This window comes from Myotis lucifugus, unplaced genomic scaffold (assembly GCF_000147115.1).
Source record: "Myotis lucifugus unplaced genomic scaffold, Myoluc2.0 scaffold_7, whole genome shotgun sequence".
Classification (NCBI taxonomy): Eukaryota; Metazoa; Chordata; class Mammalia; order Chiroptera; family Vespertilionidae; genus Myotis; species Myotis lucifugus.
In genome coordinates this window covers 2,767,963-2,787,422 of record NW_005871055.1, presented here as the reverse complement: position 1 = coordinate 2,787,422, position 19,460 = coordinate 2,767,963, and the positions used below count along the sequence as shown (strand labels likewise).

The following is a 19,460-nucleotide window of genomic DNA, read 5'->3' as shown; positions in this document are numbered from 1 at the left end:
ACTTAGCATGTAGTTTTCAATATTTAGCCATGTTATAGCATATATCAGAATTTCATTAACTTTTATGGCTGAATAATATTTGGTTGTATGTATATGCCCCTTTTTGTTTGTCCATTCACACACTGATAAATTTTGGCTATTGTAAGTAATTCTATAAATTATCTTATCTAATAAAAGAGAAACATGCAAATTGACCATACCTTCGCTACACTCACAAGCCATGCCCACCAGCCAATCAGAGCGACTATATGCAAATTAACCCAACCAAAATGGTAGCCGGCAGCCATGGAGCTGGAGCAAACAGGAGGCTTGGTTGCCCCGGCGATGGAGGAAGCCAAGCTTCCCGCCTGCCCTGGCTGGCTGTGGGCTCCACTCAAGGCAACAAAGTTTCAATTATAGAAGATAAATTAATCCCAGATACCTGCTTCCAGCCAGCCTCCACTGGGCGCTTGGGTGGTTGGGGGCTGTGGACAGCCAGCAAACAGCGATCAGCCCCTCACCCAGGATGGCCACACCCTCATGGGATGAGGGTCCCCGCTGGGGGGCTTGGCCAGCCTGCAAACAGCCATCAGCCACTCACCCAGGCTGGCCAGGCACCCCAGCAGGACCCCTACCCTGAAGGGGCTGTGGCCAGCCTGAAAACAGCCCTCAGCCCATCACCCAGGCTGGCCAGGCAGTCCAGCGGGACCCCCACCCTGAAGGGGGTGTGGCCAGTCTGAAACGGCCCTCAGCCCCACACCCAGACTGGCCAAGCACTCCAGCGGGACCCCCACCCTGATCCGGGACACCCTTCAGGGCAAACCAGCCGGCCCCCACCCATGCACCAGGCCTCTATCCCGGTGGTCGGCAAACTCATTAGTCAACAGAGCCAAATATCAACAGTACAACGATTGAAATTTCTTTTGAGAGCCAAATTTTTTAAACTTAAACTATATAGGTAGGTACATTATTATTAACTTAATTAGGGTACTCCTAAGGCTTAGGAAGAACCACACTCAAGGGGCCAAAGAGCTGCATGTGGCTCGCGAGCCACAATTTGCCGACCACGGCTCTATCCTATATAATAAAAGGGTAATATGCAAATTGATCCTAACAGCAGAACAACTGGGAATGACTGGTCACTATGACACACACTGACCACCAGGGGGCAGACGCTCAATGCAGGAGCTGCCCCCTGGTGGTCAGTGCGCTTCAACAGGGGGAGCTCTGCTCAGCCACAAGCCAGGCTGATGGCTGCCAGCACAGCAGTGGTGGCAGGAGCCTCTCCCGCCTCCTCAGCAGCGCTAAGGATGTCCAACTGCAGCTTAGGCCTGCTCCCCGCTGGTAAGTGGACATCCCCTGAAGGCTCCGGGCTGCCATAGGGATGTCTGACTGCCAGCTTAGTCCCGCTCCCCTGGGGAGCGGGCCTAAGCCAGCAGGTGGACATTCCCTGAGGGGTCCCAGACTGCGAGAGGGCACAGACCGGGTTGAGGGGGTCCCCCCCCCCCCCCCCAGTGCACAAATTTTGTGCACCGGGCCTCTAGTTATACAATAATTGTACAAGTATCTGTTTGAGTCCCTGGGTATTCCTGAATCATATTGTAATTCTGTGTTTAACCTGTTGAGGAGTCCATAGTAGCTGCACCATTTTACATTCCCTCCAGCAATTCACAGGTTCCAATTCCTTCATACTAGTATTCTTATCAATACTTATTTTGTACTTTATAGTAGCCATCCTAAAGGGTGTGAAGTGGTAACTCATTGTGGTTTTGATATTGAGCATCTTTTCATGTACTTATTTGCCATTTGTGTATCTTGTAGAAATGCCTATTTAAGCTTCTTGCCAATGTCTTAACTGGGCTGTCTTTTTTGTTACTGAGTTGTAGGAGTTCTTTATGTATTCTGGATATAAATTCATTCTCAGATATATGATTTGCAAATATTTTCTCTCATTCTGTGGATTGTCTTCTCACTGTCTTCATAGTATCTTTTGATGCACAAAGGTTTTAATTTTGATAAAATCTAATTTATCTTTTTGTTGCCTGTGTTTTTGGTATTATATTCAATAAATTATTGCCAACTCCAATGTTATGAATTTTCCCTCATGTTTTTTTCTAATAGTTTTACAGTTATAGTTCTTACATTTATATCTCTGAGCCATTTTGAGTTACTTTTTATATATGGTGTAAAGTAAAGGTCCAACTTCAGTCTTTTGCATGTGGATATCCAGTATTTCCAGCACTATTTGCTGAAAAGACTGTCTTTTTCCCATGGGATGGTCTTGGCATCCCTGTCAAAAATCAGTTGACTTTATATGGAAGGGCTTATTTCTGGGCTCTCCATTCCATTGGTCTATATGTCTGTCATTATATCAGTATCACACTGTTTGGATTGCTATAGCATTGTAGTAAGTTTTGAAATCAGGAAGTGTGAGACCTCCAGCTTTGTTTTCTTTTCCAGGATTGCTTTGATGTTCAGGGCCCCTGAGATTTCATATGAATCTTAGGTTATGTTTTTCTACTTATGAAAAAAAATGCTGTTGAAATTTAATAGGGATTTCATTGAATCTGTAGATTGCTTTGGGTGGGTAGTATTGTCATTTTAATATTGTCTTCCAATCTGTGTCCATGGATGTTTTTCTGTTTATTTATGTCTTCTTTAAGTTCTTTCAGCAGTGTTTTATATTTTCAGTGTATTAACCTTACATCTCTTTGGTTAAATTTATTCCTATGTGTGTTTTAGTAGATTATTTTAGTGGATGTACATGTTGTACACAGTATGATGAAACAGCAAACTTAACAGCTTGTGTTTTTACAGAGTGAAATTTTCTGTCATGTATTTTTTGGTGATAATGTATCCTAAGACATTTTTATTCTTTTAATTTATTGATTTTATATATTAATCTTTGGGTTATTTTCCTATCTTTTTACTTAAAGAAGAGCCTCTCTTTTTATTCTTTGGACAGTTCTGGAAGTGATTGTGATCCTGTTTATTTACATTTTAGGATGCATTTTTTTTGTTTTTAGTTTATTCTTTGGTTAAACATTTTTATTTTTACTGAATATATTTATACAAAAATGTTCTTAATTTTTTCCTGGCCAGTATTCTCCGTGGATAGAGCGTCAGCCCACATACCAAAGGGCCATAGTTTGCCCACGGCTGATCTAGACTACTAAAAGGGTAATATGCTAATAAGACTGGACGTCTTCCGTATGTCCTTCCGGACAAAGCCACAGTGGCTGCCGGAGCCTTGGCCCGGCCCTCACACCAGCAGCCGCCATCCGCAGCTTGCCTGTTTCTCGGCCTGGCCCTCTCAGCAGCAGCAGCCACCATCCACGGCTTTGTCCGGAAGGACATCGGAAGACATCTGGTCTAATTAGCATATTACCCTTTTATTAGTATAGATTATATTCCATTTATACGACAAGGGTAAATACAAGCATAATTAACCTCTTCAGGTGCCATTGCTTTGAAATCATATGGAAAAGACCTTTTGAGGATAATACTTATTTTCTCTGTGACTCCATCCCAATTTGTTATTAGTATTATTTCTAAAATTATATACATGACTAGAGGCCTGATGCACGAAATTCATGCAAGAGTAGGCCTTCCTTCCCTTGGCTGCCAGCACCGGCTTCCCTCTGGCACCCGGGACCTGGGTTTACCTTGCAGCCCGGCTTTGTCCAGAAGGTCATCCGGAAGGAAATCCAGTCTAATTAGCATATTATGTGTTTATTTGTATAGATTATTTTCTTCACACGAAAATAAAAACTCTCCTTCTAGTACAAGCTGGAAATTCTGCCTCATCTTTTTCCAGACAGTCCTGTTTCTGCATCAGATTTCTGTGGTTAGTTTACAGTGGTTTCTTTATTGTAGTGGTAAGCTATCCTAAGATCATATGCTTGAGGTGTTAATACTATGGTCACTTCATTCTGCTATCCTTTAAAAGAAGAACCCAGCAAGAGATTATGTATATAGCCATCAACTCCAATCTCTCAGCTCCACTGCAAAACTCTGTGAACTATCTTGTCATTGAGAACATTATCTTTTTAAAAAATATATATTTTTATTGATTTCAGAGAGGAAGGAAGAGGGAGAGAGATAGAAACATCCATGATGAGAGAGAATCATGGATCGGCTGCCTCCTGCAAGTCCCCTACTGGGGATCAAGCCCACAACCTGGGCATGTGCCCTTGACCGGAATCGAACCTGGGACCTTTCAGTTCTCAGGCTGACGCTCTATCCACTGAGCCAAACTGGCTAGGGCGAGAACATTATCTTTATATGTGAAAGAAGTAAATATTTTTGGAGAGTAACAATGAGCTTACAAAATTAAAAAAAAAATTTTTTTTTTCTTTCCTCTTCAGTTTGTTGATTAATGAATAAACAATGGTAGGAAGATGCTACCATTAAAGTTTATGGCAAGGCATTCTATTTCCTGATACTCTTTTGAAATATGAAGTCAGTCTCTTCTAGTTTTTGTCACAGAGTAAGATCATCTATAATAATCTATAATAATAAAAGCATAATATGCTAATTAGACCAGACGCTCTTCTGGACGACCTTCCGGACGAAGCCGGGGCTGCGAGGGAAGTCCGGGTCCCGGGTGCCTGTTGGTTGCTGGAGGGAAGCCCGGGTTGTGGGTGCCGGAGAGAAGCCCGGGTTCCGGGTGCCAGAGGAAAACCAGTGCCGGCAGCTGGGGGAAGAAAGGCCTACTCTTGCACGAATTTCGTGCATCGGGCCTCTAGTTTAATCATATTTTATTAATCCTCTGTCTAAAAAATGTAGTTAATGATAGCTGAAAGGAACTTAAGTTTCCCATAAGAATATTTTTATTGATTTTTAGAGAGAGAGGAAACGGGGGTGAGGAGAAGAGAGAGAGAAACATTGATGTGAGAGTGAAACATTGATCTATTGCCTCCTGCATGCCCTGTACTGGGGATCGAGCCCAAAACCCAGGCATGTTCGCTGATCAGGAATCTAACTGGTAATCTTTCAGTGCATGGGACAACACCCAACCAACTTAGCAACACCAGCCAGGGCTCCTATAGACTATTTTGTTCATCCTTTGCATATACACTGTCTACCTTGTAGATATCCTACAAGGATTTGGAAAACTGGTACAGAGATAAGCAAACTAATCACATATTCTGAAAACCCTTTTCTAATTTTACTTTTCTCTATATTAATCTTCAGAGAAATGTCTAGGAGAAAAGAGGTTTCCAGAAGTATGGACTCAGAAAGTTGCCCCTCCCCACTGCCGGGCAACCTCCCCTGGCCCCTCCCCCACCCAACCTGTGGTGGTCCCAATCAGCCCGATTGCCAGCCAGGTCGAAGGACCACACCAGTGCACGAATTCATGCACCGGGCTTCTAGTAGAGAAATAATAATGGTAACATATTTTTAAGTGAGTTTGTTTTTTTCTCATGACTTCTTTTCATGAACTGGACCAAAACATATATCAGGCACTGTATTGACATTTGCAGATTTTGAAACTGTTAATCCCTTGGTTTTCATGATAGAAACCAAGCTCCTGAGATTAAATATAAGACTTTTATTGCTCACACTTTCATGTTTATTAGAGCTCATTGATCTCTCTGGGACAGAGGAACTAATTTAATAGCATTAAATAATGGATTTGGGTTTTATAATAATATAGTCCGAATTAATGAAAAATTTCCATACCTGACAGAGAATTCAGTGTGGATAAGTAACCCAACATCTGTTTTCCTAGATGTGGAGATTTCCCTGTTACATGTGCATGTATAAAGCTACGCTTAATCTGTGGGTTCTGCCTTATTTTTAGACTTGTCTATTTTTAGAACTGCATTTCAGATGAAGAAAAACAGAATCTTAACACAAATATGTGGCAATACATAAAATGAGTTTCATAATAGGTTATAAAAGTCTTGTTTACATCATTTGGCTCAAGTGTTAGGTCAGATTCTTTTAATTGGTTATTCTTTTTTTAATGTTGAAGCCAGTGGTTTCATAGTACTGAAGAAACACAGTTATTATTCTTTTCCTTCACAACCAGATAAGGGCATATTTCCAGATTTCTTTCCACACCATAAACAGCACCAGATTTAAGATCTCTTTCTTCTGTTTAAATACTGGTTGGATTAAAAGCCAAGTCAACTCCAATCACAATTTAAGATCAAATACATTTAAGGGATTTTTAATGAAATAATTACTGTCTAAAACATGTTGAAATCTTAGGATCATTCTTGACTCCTTGGCTAAATTTTAAATTTATTTTATTTATTTTTAAAGAGAGGAAAATAGGAGAGAGAAACAGAAACATTGATGTGAGAGAGAAACTTCTATCAGTTGCCTCCCATATGTGTTCGGACTGGGGATCCAACCTGAACTGTTTGGGTGTACAGGACGACACTGCGACCAACTGAGCCACACTGGCCAGAGCTCTTTCGCTAAGTTTTTCTTCCTATAACTAAATTGAAACCAAATCCTTTTCTCCCTCTTCTATCTAATCTATAATCCCTACTTCTTCCTGTTTATCCAAATACAGTGGAAATATCTTTACTTCTTTTATTCTCTCTGGTTTGTTTTCACTTCTTTGTCTTGGATTTATTTTCTTGCTTCTCGTTTTTGCCTTGACCTTTTGCACTTTTCTCTCATCAAGATCTCAGGATATCTATATTCACTTAAGTGGTTTATAGTCCACTTTGGAGGCCGACTTTATTATTTTGCTCCATTCTGTCATCCTTTCTGTCTTCTTTGAAATTTTTTCTTTTCCCACATAGAATAACCTTCATAATGTTATTTTAAGAGTTGACTTACCTCAACTCCTTCAAATTTTTTAAAATAAAATTTATTTTTAAAGAACAATGTATATCATTATCACATAAGAACTTTAAATGCCGGACTCAAGTAATCCCTTCAAGTTCCAGGCTTACCAAGGCTTTTATCTCACGTTTTTTTCAGCTTCTTCTTGATAATAATGTTGTGTTATGTAGAATATATCCTGCCTCCTTTATGTAGAATATATTTTTAAATTTTATTTTAACCTATCTGAGTATAAAACATAGTACAGTATAAAATTTTAAAAGTTAGCAGAATAAAATTTCCCTTCTAATTTTAAGGTACATTTTTAGTATATATGATTTTATATTTCCTGCCTATAATATCAGAGGCATGCTATAAGTGGGCCAATAACTACCATGTTCTTTGCCATAATTTAATAGATAAATTATAATGCATTATGATGTTATTCATAATTGTAAAATTATAAATATTACACCATGTTTTAATAATCATTTCAGTAAGTTTCATCAGGCTACTAATATGCAGGTGTCAATTGCACACACAAGGAATTTTATAAATTAAATTGTAAAGGTAGGAAGTATAACCTTTACTCTAATAAGTTGCTTCACACATATACTTTATTGAAAATGATGGAGAATGGGTGACTCTCTGTAATATAACACCAAGTTTATGCCCAACTAATTATAAGTCACCATTATAATTATTGCCTATGCATACTAACATTTTATATTTCTTTATTTAAAAAATAAATAATGAAATAAATACAAGTTATATAATGGAGGATTTTTTTATGCAGCTAATATAATTTCTTCTGTTATCACATCTAAAAAATCTTCACATAGTACTTGTGCTTTATTTTTTATGTAAAAATGCCACACACTTTGTTATTTATATTTCCCAGCTTTAAAAGAAAAGTGAAAGTCAATTTATAATACTTCTCTAATTATTTGAATTCATACTTTAAATACATAGGAAAGCTAGTTGTTTCAGGTAGAAATCGTATAAAGAAGCAGTTATATAGATTGTAGCTAATTAATTAATTAAAAGGCCAGTGTTTTGTCACTTTAACAACAAAATTCGACAGATGTATAATATAAACAGTAGGTCCAAATGGGAGATGTGGTGATTATAATGGGAAGTTTTTGTGAAAGTTCCTTTTAAAATATCTGTAGCTGTTATTGAGAACTGACTGGAGACTTAATTCAGGCTGTATTTGGAAAATAACTCATTTCTATACCCCTGTAATTTGAATAGAACATTTATGCACATTCTGTTACTTTCTTCCTATTCATTTTATGGACAAGTTTTTTAAATAAGAACCAAACAAATGGGTGATAGTACTTTATAACAAGGTTGAAAATCTTGTTTTGATTTTTCTTGAGTGAAAGAGAGGGAGGGAGGGAGAGAAACATCGGGTGTGGGGGGGTGGGGCAGGGATCGAACCTGCAACCCAGGTATGTCCTTTGGCCAGGAATAACCCTTTGGGATGAGGTTGATGCTCTAACCACTTAGTAACTTAGCTTTTTTTTTTTTTCTTTTTTAAAGACCAGATAATAAATATTTTAGGCTTTGATATTTTAGGCTTTGTGAACTTGGCAGTCCCTGTTGAAACTACTCAACTCTGCTGTTGTAGTGGAAAACAGTCATAAGCAATATATAAATGAGTAAATTTGGCTGTGTTCTACCTTATCACAGTTGGTGTTCTTAAAGTAATGTTTATTGAGATTTAATTAACATATAGTAAAATTCAGTCCATTTTGCCAAACACATTGAGATATAACCACCATGATTGAGATATAAAATATTTCCATCACCTAAAAAAATTCCCTTGTGCCTCTTTTAGTCACCCCTCTTTCCTGGCAAACACTGATATGTTTTCTGTTTCTATTAGTTTTGCCTTTTCCAAACTGGCATATGAAAGGAATTAAATAGTTTGTGCCTCTTAAGTCTGGTTTCTTTCACTTTAATAATGCATTTGAGATTCATCACAATGTTGCATGTACTAGTAGTTTGCTCTGTTTAATTGCTAGGTACCTTAACTCATTTTTATTAGTGTTTAAATATTAATACTTCTCTGTGTTTCTACTACTTTAGCTTTATGTCTAATGCTCAGGCCTTCTCACCTAGTTATCAACACTAGCTTCCTAAGCTTTCCTCCTGTTTCCAGCCTGGGTTTTGCCAACACTGAATTTTGTTCTTTCTTACTTTGCCCTGGCTTTTTATTATTATTATTATTCAGTTTATTTAAACAAAAAAAAAATTCACCTGTTTCTCTCATCCCCATTTTCTACCTCTGGTAACCATTAATCTATTCTGTATCTCTAATCTTAGTTTATTTATTTTATTAGATTCTATACATAATACATATGTGGGATTTGCTTTCTCAGTCTCACTTATTTCACTTAGCATAATGCCCTTGAGGTCCATGAATGGTGTTGCAAATGGCAATATTTCATTCTTTCTTATGGCTGAATAATATTCTATATATAAAATATATAGAATATTATTTACATACATATATATTACATCTTTATTCATCTATAGATGGACACTTGGGCTATTTTCATATCTTGGCTTTGGTAAATAATGCTGCAATGAACATGGGGGTGTATATAACATTTCAAGTTACTGTTTCAGTTTTCTTCTAATAAATACCCAGAAGTGGGATGCTGGATCATATGGTTCTATTTTGAATTTTCTGAGGAACCTCCATACTATTTTCCATAATGGCTGCAACAATTTACATTCCCACTAACACTGCACAGGGATCCTTTTTCTCTACATCTTCACCAACACTTGTTATTTCTAGTCTTTTTAATAATAGCCATTCAAACAGATGTGAGGTAATATTTCATGTAGTTTTGATTTCCATTTCCCTGATGATTGATGAGGTAGAGCATCTTTTCATGTACTTGTTAGATATCTGTGTATCTTCTTTGGAAAAATGTCTATTCAGATACTATTTTTAATTGATTGTTTTTTTGTTTGTTAATTTTGAGTTGTATGAGTTTTTATATATTTTGGATATTAGCCCTTTATTATATATATATGATTCATAAATATTTTCTCATTCAGTAGGTTGCTTTTTCATTTTCTTGATGGCTTCCTTTGCTGCACAGATGCTTTTTAGCATGATGTTTTAGCATAGCCTTTTTTTAAGTGGCAGATTAAAAAACCATCTCCAAGATCTTTGTCAAGGAGTTTATTGTCTATATTTTCTTCTGGCAGTTTTATGGTTTCAGATCTTGACACTCAAGTCTTTAGTCTATTTTGAGTTAATTTTTCTACATCGTGTAAGATAGCAGTTCAGTTTCATTCTTTTGCATGTGCTGTAACATTTTCCCAACACCATTTATTGAAGAGACTGCCCTTTCCTCATTGTATGTTCTTGGCTGTTTTGTCATAAATTAATTGACCATATATGCATGGGTTTATTTCTAGGCTCTGTTCTGTTCCATTGTTCTATGTGTCCATCTTTAAGCCAATACCATACTGTTTTAATTATAGTAGCTTATAATATAATTTGAAATCGGGGAACGTGAAGCCTCCAGCTTTGTTCTTCTGTCTCAAGATTGCTCTGGCTATTCAGGATATTTTTATGGCTTGATACAAATTTTAGGTTGTTTGTTCTAGTTCTGTGAAAAATGCCATCCATTGATAGGACTGCACTGAATTTGTGGATTGCTTTGGTGGTATGGACATTTTAATAATATTAATTCTTCCTATCCATGAACATTTATTTGTTTCTTCTTCAATTTTTTTCTTTAATGTCTCATATTTTCCAATATACAGGTCTTTTACTTTCTTTGTTAAATTTATTCTTACTATTTTATTCTTTTTGATACAATTGTAAACTGTTATTTTCTTAATTTCTCTTTACAGTAGTTCATTATTAGTGCATAGAAATGCAACAGATTTTTGCTATTGATTTTGTATCGTGAAACTGTACTGAATTTTTTTTATTAGTTCTGTTTTGATGAAGTCTATAGGGTTTTCTACATATAGTATAATGTCATCTTTAAGTAGTGACAGTTTTACTTAATCCTTTCCAATATGGATGTCTTTTATTTCTTTCTCTTACTAATTACTTTGGCTAAGACATCTAATACTGTGTTGAATAAAAGCGGTGAGAGTGGGATTTCCTGTTACTAGTAAAGTGGTGGCCTAAGTAAACGCAGTACTTGATTTCTCCCACATCCATATCAATAATACATGTAAACTACAGAACAACCATCATTCAGGACTGCTTGAATTCTAGCTGAATGTAAGTCCTACAACTAGGGATTTAAAGAAGAGGCCACATCAAGACTGGTAGGAGGGGTGGAGACTTGGAACAGACTGGTCCTATATCCATGTGTGGTGGTTTAAAATTGGGAGGGATATCTTGGCTGCGGAGGTCCCCCCTGAGGAGTGAGGGGGCTCCAGCCCCACACCAGAGCCCCCAGCCCAGGGTTCCATTGCTAGGAAGACAAGTCCCCATAACTTCTGCCTGTCAAAACCAGCAATGATTGTGTGTGAGTGAGATGAAGGGCTGCTGGTGTCCTAGGCAGGGCCTGGGCACGAACTTACTTGGACTTACTCCTTCTGAGCTCTAGCATGAGGGCAGCAGCTTGAAAGGAGCTAGGGACATATGGTAGGAACTGAATTGTCTGGCATCAGGGCCAGAGCTGTGGGCAGGGGGGCAACTTTCTGCCACACAGAAGTGCTGGCAGAGACCATTGTTTCTTTTCTGAGACCCCCTGCTCCCCCACTGAGCCCACAGGGGGCTCCATATCTGACTCTCCATCAACGTGGCTCACACTGTTTGCCTCGTCCTGGTAATTCCCTGAGACCCTTTCCTACTCAACTTGTGGGCCCATCCAAATCATTTCTTGTGGCTTTTCCATATAAGTGACCTCTCTTGACTCATGCTTTGGACTTTCCTAAAATCTCTCAAACAAGCAGCATCTGGCTTCTGTGTACCCTGTACCTCTTGCTAAGTGACGTCAGGCTCACCATTAGTGGTAGCTTGCCTTGGTTCATAGCTTGCCCTCTACTGGGCACCTCCAAGCCCAACACAAGTAGCATCCATCTGCAAATCGCTCTGTAGCTCATGCCTGGTGGGCACAGGCAGTGGTGTTCTTTGCACCTCCCAAGAGGCCCCCAAGCCAGTGCACACAGTGGATAGCTTAGACCATGCCAGAATACAACCCTCCATGAGTGACACACAGAAAGGTGAATTCAGTGACCATCAAAGCCCCACTGAAGCAAGTCTTGCTCCATAAGGGTGTCTCCTACACAGCAGCTCCTCCACTGTAGTTGCAGCCAGATCTCACAGATTAATGGCCTGAGGGACAATCCCTCCCATTGATGTCAACAGCAGTCAAGGTTCAGCTACAACAGGGCAGTGCATACAGCCCACACAGGAGTACACTTGGCGTACCCAGCTCAGATGACTAGGGGAGGCTGTGCCACTGGGGCCCTACACAATGCCTACTACACAAGGCCACCCTGCCAATTCCAGGAAATGTAGCAGCTCTACCTCCTAAGTAGAAACAAACATAGGAAGCAGCCAAAAATGCAGAGACAAAGAAACAGGTCGCAAATGAAAGAAGAGGAGGAATCTCTAGAAAAAAAACTAAATGAAATGGAGGCATGCAAACTACCAGCTACAGATTTCAAAACAGTGGTTATAAGGATACTCAAGGAATTTAGCAAGAACTTCAGCAGCATAAAAAGGACATAGAAACCATAAAAAAGAGCCAGTCAGAAATGAAGGATACACTAACTGAAATGAAGAATAAGTCAAGGGAATCAACAATAGATGACATGGAGAATTAAATCAACAATTTGGAATATAAGGAAGCAAAAAATACCCAATCAGAACAGTAAAAAGAAAAAAGAATAAAAAAATATGAAGATAGTGTAAGGATCCTTTGGGACAACTTCAGGCATACCAACATTTGCATCATGGGGTTGCCAAAAGGAGAGCGAGAGCAAGAAAATGAAAACCTATTTGAAAAAATAATGACAGAAATCTTCCCTTATATGGTGACGGAAATAGATATACAAGTCCAGGAAGCGCAGAGAATCCCAAATAAGATGAACCCAAAGAGGCTTACACGAAGACACATCATAATTAAAATGCCAAAGGTTAAAAACAAAGAGAATTTTAAAAACAGCAAGAGAAAAGCAGTTAGTTACCTACAAAGGAGCACCCATACAACTGTCAGCTGATTTCTCAACAGAAACTTTGCAGGCCAGAAGACCGTGGCAAGAAATATTCAAAGTGATGAAAAGCAAGGACCTACAACCAAGATCACTCTACCCAGCAAAGCTATCATTTAGAATTGAAGGTCAGATAAAGAGCTTCCCAGACAAGAAAAAGCTAAAGGAGTTCATCAGCACCAAACCAGTATTACATGAAATGTTTAAGGGTCTTCTTTAAGAAGAAGAGGAAAAAAAGGATAAAAAAATATGAACAATAAAAGGCAATAAATACATATTATCAACAATTGAATCTAAAAATCAAAAGAAATGAACAAGCAGAACAAAAACAGACTCATAGATCAGAAGACATCTTGATGGTTGCCAGAGCTGGGTTGGGGATGGGTGTAAAAGGTGAAGAGATTGAGAAGTATAAATTGGTACTTATAGAATAGCCATTGGGGTGTAAAGTATAGTATAGAGAATATAGTCAATAACATTCTAATAACTATGTATGTTGTCAGATGGGTATAAGATTTATTGGGATAATCTTAGTAAGTTATATAATTTCTAAACACTAGGGTGTACATCTGACACTAATATAATATTTCATGTCAACTGTAATTGAAAAATTAAAAATGATTAAAAAAGAAGTGGTGAGAGTGGTAATCCTGATTTCAGAGATATTAAAATGTAAAAAGTGTGTATCTTGGAATTAGTGAAATTTATCAGTTTGTCTCTCCCATCATTTGTAAGCTCCTTCAGGTCAGTGACAACACACTGTTCAGTTTTCTATTCCCTTCATGGGCACATAGTTGACGTCTAATTGAAAAAGTAAAGCTGGCAAATTGTACATTCTTTATGAATTTTGTAATAGAAACATTAAAGTAAAAGTAGTTGTCTTTTCCTTTTCCTAGAGATATTTCTCATTCTTTTTATTTTTGGTTGCATATTATTCCATTATTATATGGATGTACCAAAGTTTATTCAGCCAATCTACCTATGGATAGTTGGGTTGTTTTCCATATCTATACTTATAACAGGGTAATATGCAAATTGGTTGGGACACAGTCACATAACGACTGATCAGCAGGTTGCACACGCAGCAGGAGCGGGACTTGCAATGTCGGAGGTGAGGGCGGGGACTTGCGCCACTGGGACGTGAGGCTCCCTCCCAGCCCGGTGCCCGGCCAGGGACGTGAAGCTGCCTCATGGGCTCCTCATGTGAAAGGTGAGCTCAGATCTTCATTCTTATTCAGTGTAGTGGAGCGTGGGAATTGGTTTATAGGATCCAGTCCCACTTGGGGAAATGTTACTACAGTCTGAGAGTAGATGTAAAATGGGGATCATATTTATTCGCTCACAGGCTTACTGTAGAACAGACAGAGTCACCATCCTCACAGAATTCAGGATGCCCTATGTGCAAACCTAGAATGAAAAGTCAGCAACACCCCACATGGCCAAGAACTAGAAACTTCCCTTTGAAAGGAGCGTATGCAACAGAACTGTGAGTCCTGGGAGGGCTAAGAGGAAAGCTGTCCTTGCGATTAATTTAAGAGTTTAAGGTGAAAAACTGGCATCAGAAAGTAGTGGCATAACACCGAGCCCATGCAGTCATGTGGCAACACTGAGACTGTGGGACCCTTGGGACGAGCGGTTTCCGATGCCGTGGGAACCCCCTGCCCCCACCTTGGCCTCTGGGTGCCAGTTACAGACGACCACGTGTGCAGGGATGAGGGCTCCAGGCCTGCAGTGGCGGGGTTAGGGGACAGAGGACCGCCTCCCATAAAGTCTCCCCAGCCCATGCAGCATCAGGCTGTGTGGCGTGCCCCTGCTGATGGTGTCACCAGGTGACATCACCTAGGGGGGCTGCTTAGGCAGTTTCCCTGAAGAGGGGCATGCGCCCATCTCAGAGGCGAGGAGGTATAGGCTTGGGGGCCACACGACTCCCCGCAGCCCCTGCAGCTCAGCCGGAGCTGAAGCCGTAGGTCCGTCTGGCTGTCACAGGGCCTGGACAGTGCGGTGGCCCCGGTGCTGGCGGCGAGTGCTGGGTGCCTGAATCCGGGGAGCCACCCAGACCCACGGGTCTTCCCAGCTAGACTGCTCCCCTCCTGCATCCCTCACCAAGCCCGGGTCTGACCCTCATCCTCCCCAACAGACCCCAGGGGCCCAACCTCCCAAATGGTGACCTTTGACTGCTCGCCCTCACCCTAACATTTCAGTTTCAGAACCTAACACCCCCCTTGACCCCCTCACCTCCGATCTAACCTTTAACAGGAGCCATTTACAACCACATCTGGTCAGCACCACTCTCCCCTCTAGCCCCCCACCTTCCTCAATGGAAGCTGCTCTTGGTTTCTGTGAACTCTAACGAAATGGGATTAGCCAAAGAAGAATATGTCCGAGCAAAGACCTTGAACTAAAGAAGAAATAAAGTAACTAATATACATGAGAAAGGTTAACTTCAAAGGTAATCAAGTAATTGCAAAGGAAAGATACCTGGGACATTTAAAAAATCACAATATTCAGTACTGGAGAGGGTGTGATGAAACAGTCACCTGATAGCACTGGTCTGGCGTATAGGGGACAGCATTTCTAGAGACAGTTTGACAGGATATAGCAAATATTCAGGCCCCTGGGCTGGATGATTACATTTCCAGGAATTTATCATACATAATAATCAAAAAGTTGGGCCAGATATCATCATCATAATAAAAGGCTAACATGCAAATGGTCATCACACCATGACACCATAACTACCGAACAGCAGGAGGCTGCGTGCAAGGCAGGCGTGGGTGGGCGGGGACTTGTGCCGGCCTGGGACGTGAGGCTGCGTCCCAGCTCGGTGCTTGGCTGGGAATGTGAGGCTGCCTCCCCGTCCAGCGCCGGGCTGGGGGACGTGACTAGCAATATTAAAATATTTCCTCTAATTAATCCCCCTTTAATGTGCATGAATTTTGTGCACCAGGCCACTACTTTTGTAATAACAAACTAAGTTGCGATGAAATATTTTGTGCACGTGTATTTTGTTCAAAGTGTCTCTTCAAGATTAATTCCTAGAAGTGTGATTGTTAGGTCAATAGGTAAATGTATGTGTAGTTTTGTTAGATACTGCCAAATTTTCTTCTATATGGATACTATTTTGCATTCCCACCAACAATGACAACAGAGAGGGTTCTAAGCTCTTTAATGTTTGCTAACTTGGTAGTTAGGAATGTATCTAAGGAGTAATTTTAATTTGCATTTCTTATATTAGGAGAGAAATTGAAAATCTCTATTTGTAAGGGTTATTATTACATCTTTCCTTAGTAAATTATCTGCTCATTCCTTTTGCCCATTTTTTCAATTGAGTTTTTGGTATTTTTTTCACTTGGTTTTTGAGTTCTTAATATTAGGCATAATTTACCTTTTATCTGTGATAAATGCTGCATATATTTTCTCTCAGTTTGCCAGTTGTCCTTTGACTTTATTTATGAATAAATTATTTTTTGCCTTGTAAAATTAAATATCACAGGTTAAATTATTAATATTTTGTTTTATTGCATCTAGATTTTGAATCAAGTTAGAAAGTTTTTCCTCATACCCAGATTATGGAGGTATTAACTTATGACTTTTTCAGCTTCTAGATTGACCTCTCTTCAGTTCTTGCACAATAGCCCCTTACATTTCAGAACCAGTAACAGAGCACTAAATCTTTCTCATACTGCCACCTCTCTCTTTGGAGCATTTAATCTATTTACATTTAAGATTGTTATTGATAGGTACTGCCGCCTCTCTCTGACTGCAGCTGGGAAGGGTCCTCCTAATGAAAGGACTGGTGTTATAAGATTGGGCCCACATGCTTAATTCAGGATAATATTTGCATCTCAAGGTGCTTAACTTAATCACATTAGCAAAGTTCTTTTTGCTATGTAAAGTAACATTCACAGGTTTTGGGAATTAAGACATGGACATCTTTGTGGGTAATCTGCCTATCACTCTGACCATTTTGGAAGACCCCACTATTGAGAGCATTTGTCATTCATAATATTTGAGTTAAAATAGAGCACACCTGTCTCATTCCATATAGTCCCACCCCTTTGGTGCCCTGACTGGGAATCGAACCCACGACCCTTAAGTGCATGGGATGACGCTCTAACCACTGGACACACTGGCCAGGGCATATAGTTTTCATATTCATAACGATTCTACGTATAGCTTAAAGTATCTAACTTCATCATTATATTTTTTTGTATAGGTCTACACATTTATTTGTTGAAATATGTGCTATTTTACAAGTTATTTTTCCTGTACTAAAGATTAAGCATTAAGCTGAACTTTTATTTGAAATTATGTGTGTAGGCCATCTATTACCTATGGATTTTTTTCAAGGTTATAAAGCAAACATTACACACTATTGTTTGTAAAATGAGGGTATTGGCTCTAACAGAATTGAGAACCAGCTGGTTAGATAGACTGCTGCATCGTGGTTGACATGTAGTAGATACTCAGTTGAATATGCACCATCCTAGAGGCTTGGGAAATCGGAAAATATTTTAAGTAGAATGATTTTTATATACATAAGGGATAGGTGTGATCCTTCAAACATTGTCATTTTCCCCATGAAAAATATTTAATTGGTTCTCTATAGCATTTTCTAATGTAGAAAAGCTATAGAATTACTTAGATCAATTTCTGATTTTTGAGAATTAATAAGTTCTTATAGTATAGGCAGGAGATTCTGTTTCGAGACAGATTTATTTCAGTTATTTAATTATAATTTTGTATATTTCCTATGTTTTTCAAAAATAAAATTTTACAATAATTTAATAATCTCTTTGCAGCCTCTTGGAAGTAGTCAAAATTATTTACTAAATGTTAACCCACTAATTACTCTAAAATAGGTTACTAAAGTAGAATTTCCTGTTTTTCAAAATTAAGGATCAGAAAGGTTAAGTACTAGAGCAGTGGTTCTCAACCTTGGCTGCACATTAGAATCACCTGGGAATCTTTTTTAAAATCCTGATTTCTGGGCCTCATCCTCCAGAAATTCTTTTTCTTTGTTATGGGGTGGGGCCACAACATTAGTAACAAAGAAACAGAATTTCCAGAGGATGAGGCCCAGAAATCAGGATTTTAAAAAGATTCCCAGGTGATTCTAATATGCAGCCAAGGTTGAGAACCACTGTACTAGAGTTTATATCTCAAATTAAGCCAAATGTAGTACAACAGGCCCTAGTTTATTAAAATTCAACCTATTTTCTTGCCTGCTGAATTGTACATCTTTCAAAACAATAAGCAGCAGATAATGAGGCTCACTCTGAGATAAGAAAAAAACTGAGTTGAGGCCCTACAAGTACCATCTGTTTTTATTTGGAATGCTTTCCTTCATATTAGCTTGATTTGCTTTAGAATGCTAGTGTTCTTGTCACGTCAGTTTGTTTTTAAGTATAGTATTGATCTGTTTTCTACTTGCTAGATTTTTAAAAAACTAATTTGATATTTATTAACCTGTTAATCTCTTTAAGCATAATCACATGCACATACATATATTTACATAAATGTTAAAACAACATAATAGAATGGAATAATATAGTAGTTTCTAAACATTAGTGTTGTTTACAACTGATAGAAGTCCATCTCAACAGTGTGTTATTTTTATAATTGAAACTTTGTTAAACATATCTTAGGTTCTCATTTTGTCAGAAAGATAATCTCAAATATTGAATATAATGATACTTATAGTATTTTAATTTAATTTCACAACTAGAACTACTTCAAGTGTTTACATGATAGGACATAGCACAAAGTTATATATTGAGAAAAAAATATACTTGTTGGTTTAACTTGATAATATTTTAAACTTGTACATTCCCTAAACACAAAGTATGTCTTAAGGTTTAACTGTGCAATATATGTTATAAAGGTTCATTGTGAAGAACTGTCGTATGTTGCATAAATTTGTCATTTAAAAAGCAGTCAGTACTTTTAAAACGTATCCAAATTTGATATTCAGATCTAAAATATGCACTGGACTCATTAATTGAAACAGTACTTTTTAAAAGTACTGAACAACATCTTTTGTGTTATTTTAACAAATTTAGTTTTCATGAGGTATTTATTAGATTTACAAAAACATACTAGGAAGCTTTTGGGCATGTGTACAAAAATAAACATTATAATAAAACCAAATCCATTAGCCCAAGGGGGAAAAAGTTACCAAGGAACCCTACCAAATAAGGAACTCCAGCTTGAAAGGTATTTCATTTACCATCCTCGCTGATCCAAAAACATAGGATTCATAAACTTGGAGAGGGCAGGAATTTCAAATATGGGGTTTTCCTGTGGAATCGCTCCAAACTTAAGGACATTGTGTAATGAAGATCTAGTACTGTTGGTAAGAACACATTGTTATGCTTGACCATCTCCATTAGCTAGTACTTTTGTTTCGAATAACTTTATAGTAATTTTGATTAGAGCTCTTAGGGCAATCTTTTAAAGATCCTCAGGATTAAATTAAATTAAATTAA

The 19,460-nt window shown here is 38.4% G+C and overlaps 1 protein-coding gene across 3 annotated transcripts in view; it reads left to right on the top strand.

Annotated features, from left to right (window-relative positions):
* VWA8 (von Willebrand factor A domain containing 8) overlaps positions 1-19,460 on the top strand; it is a 366,788-nt gene that overhangs the window by 77,797 nt on the left and 269,531 nt on the right. The window lies entirely within an intron of this gene.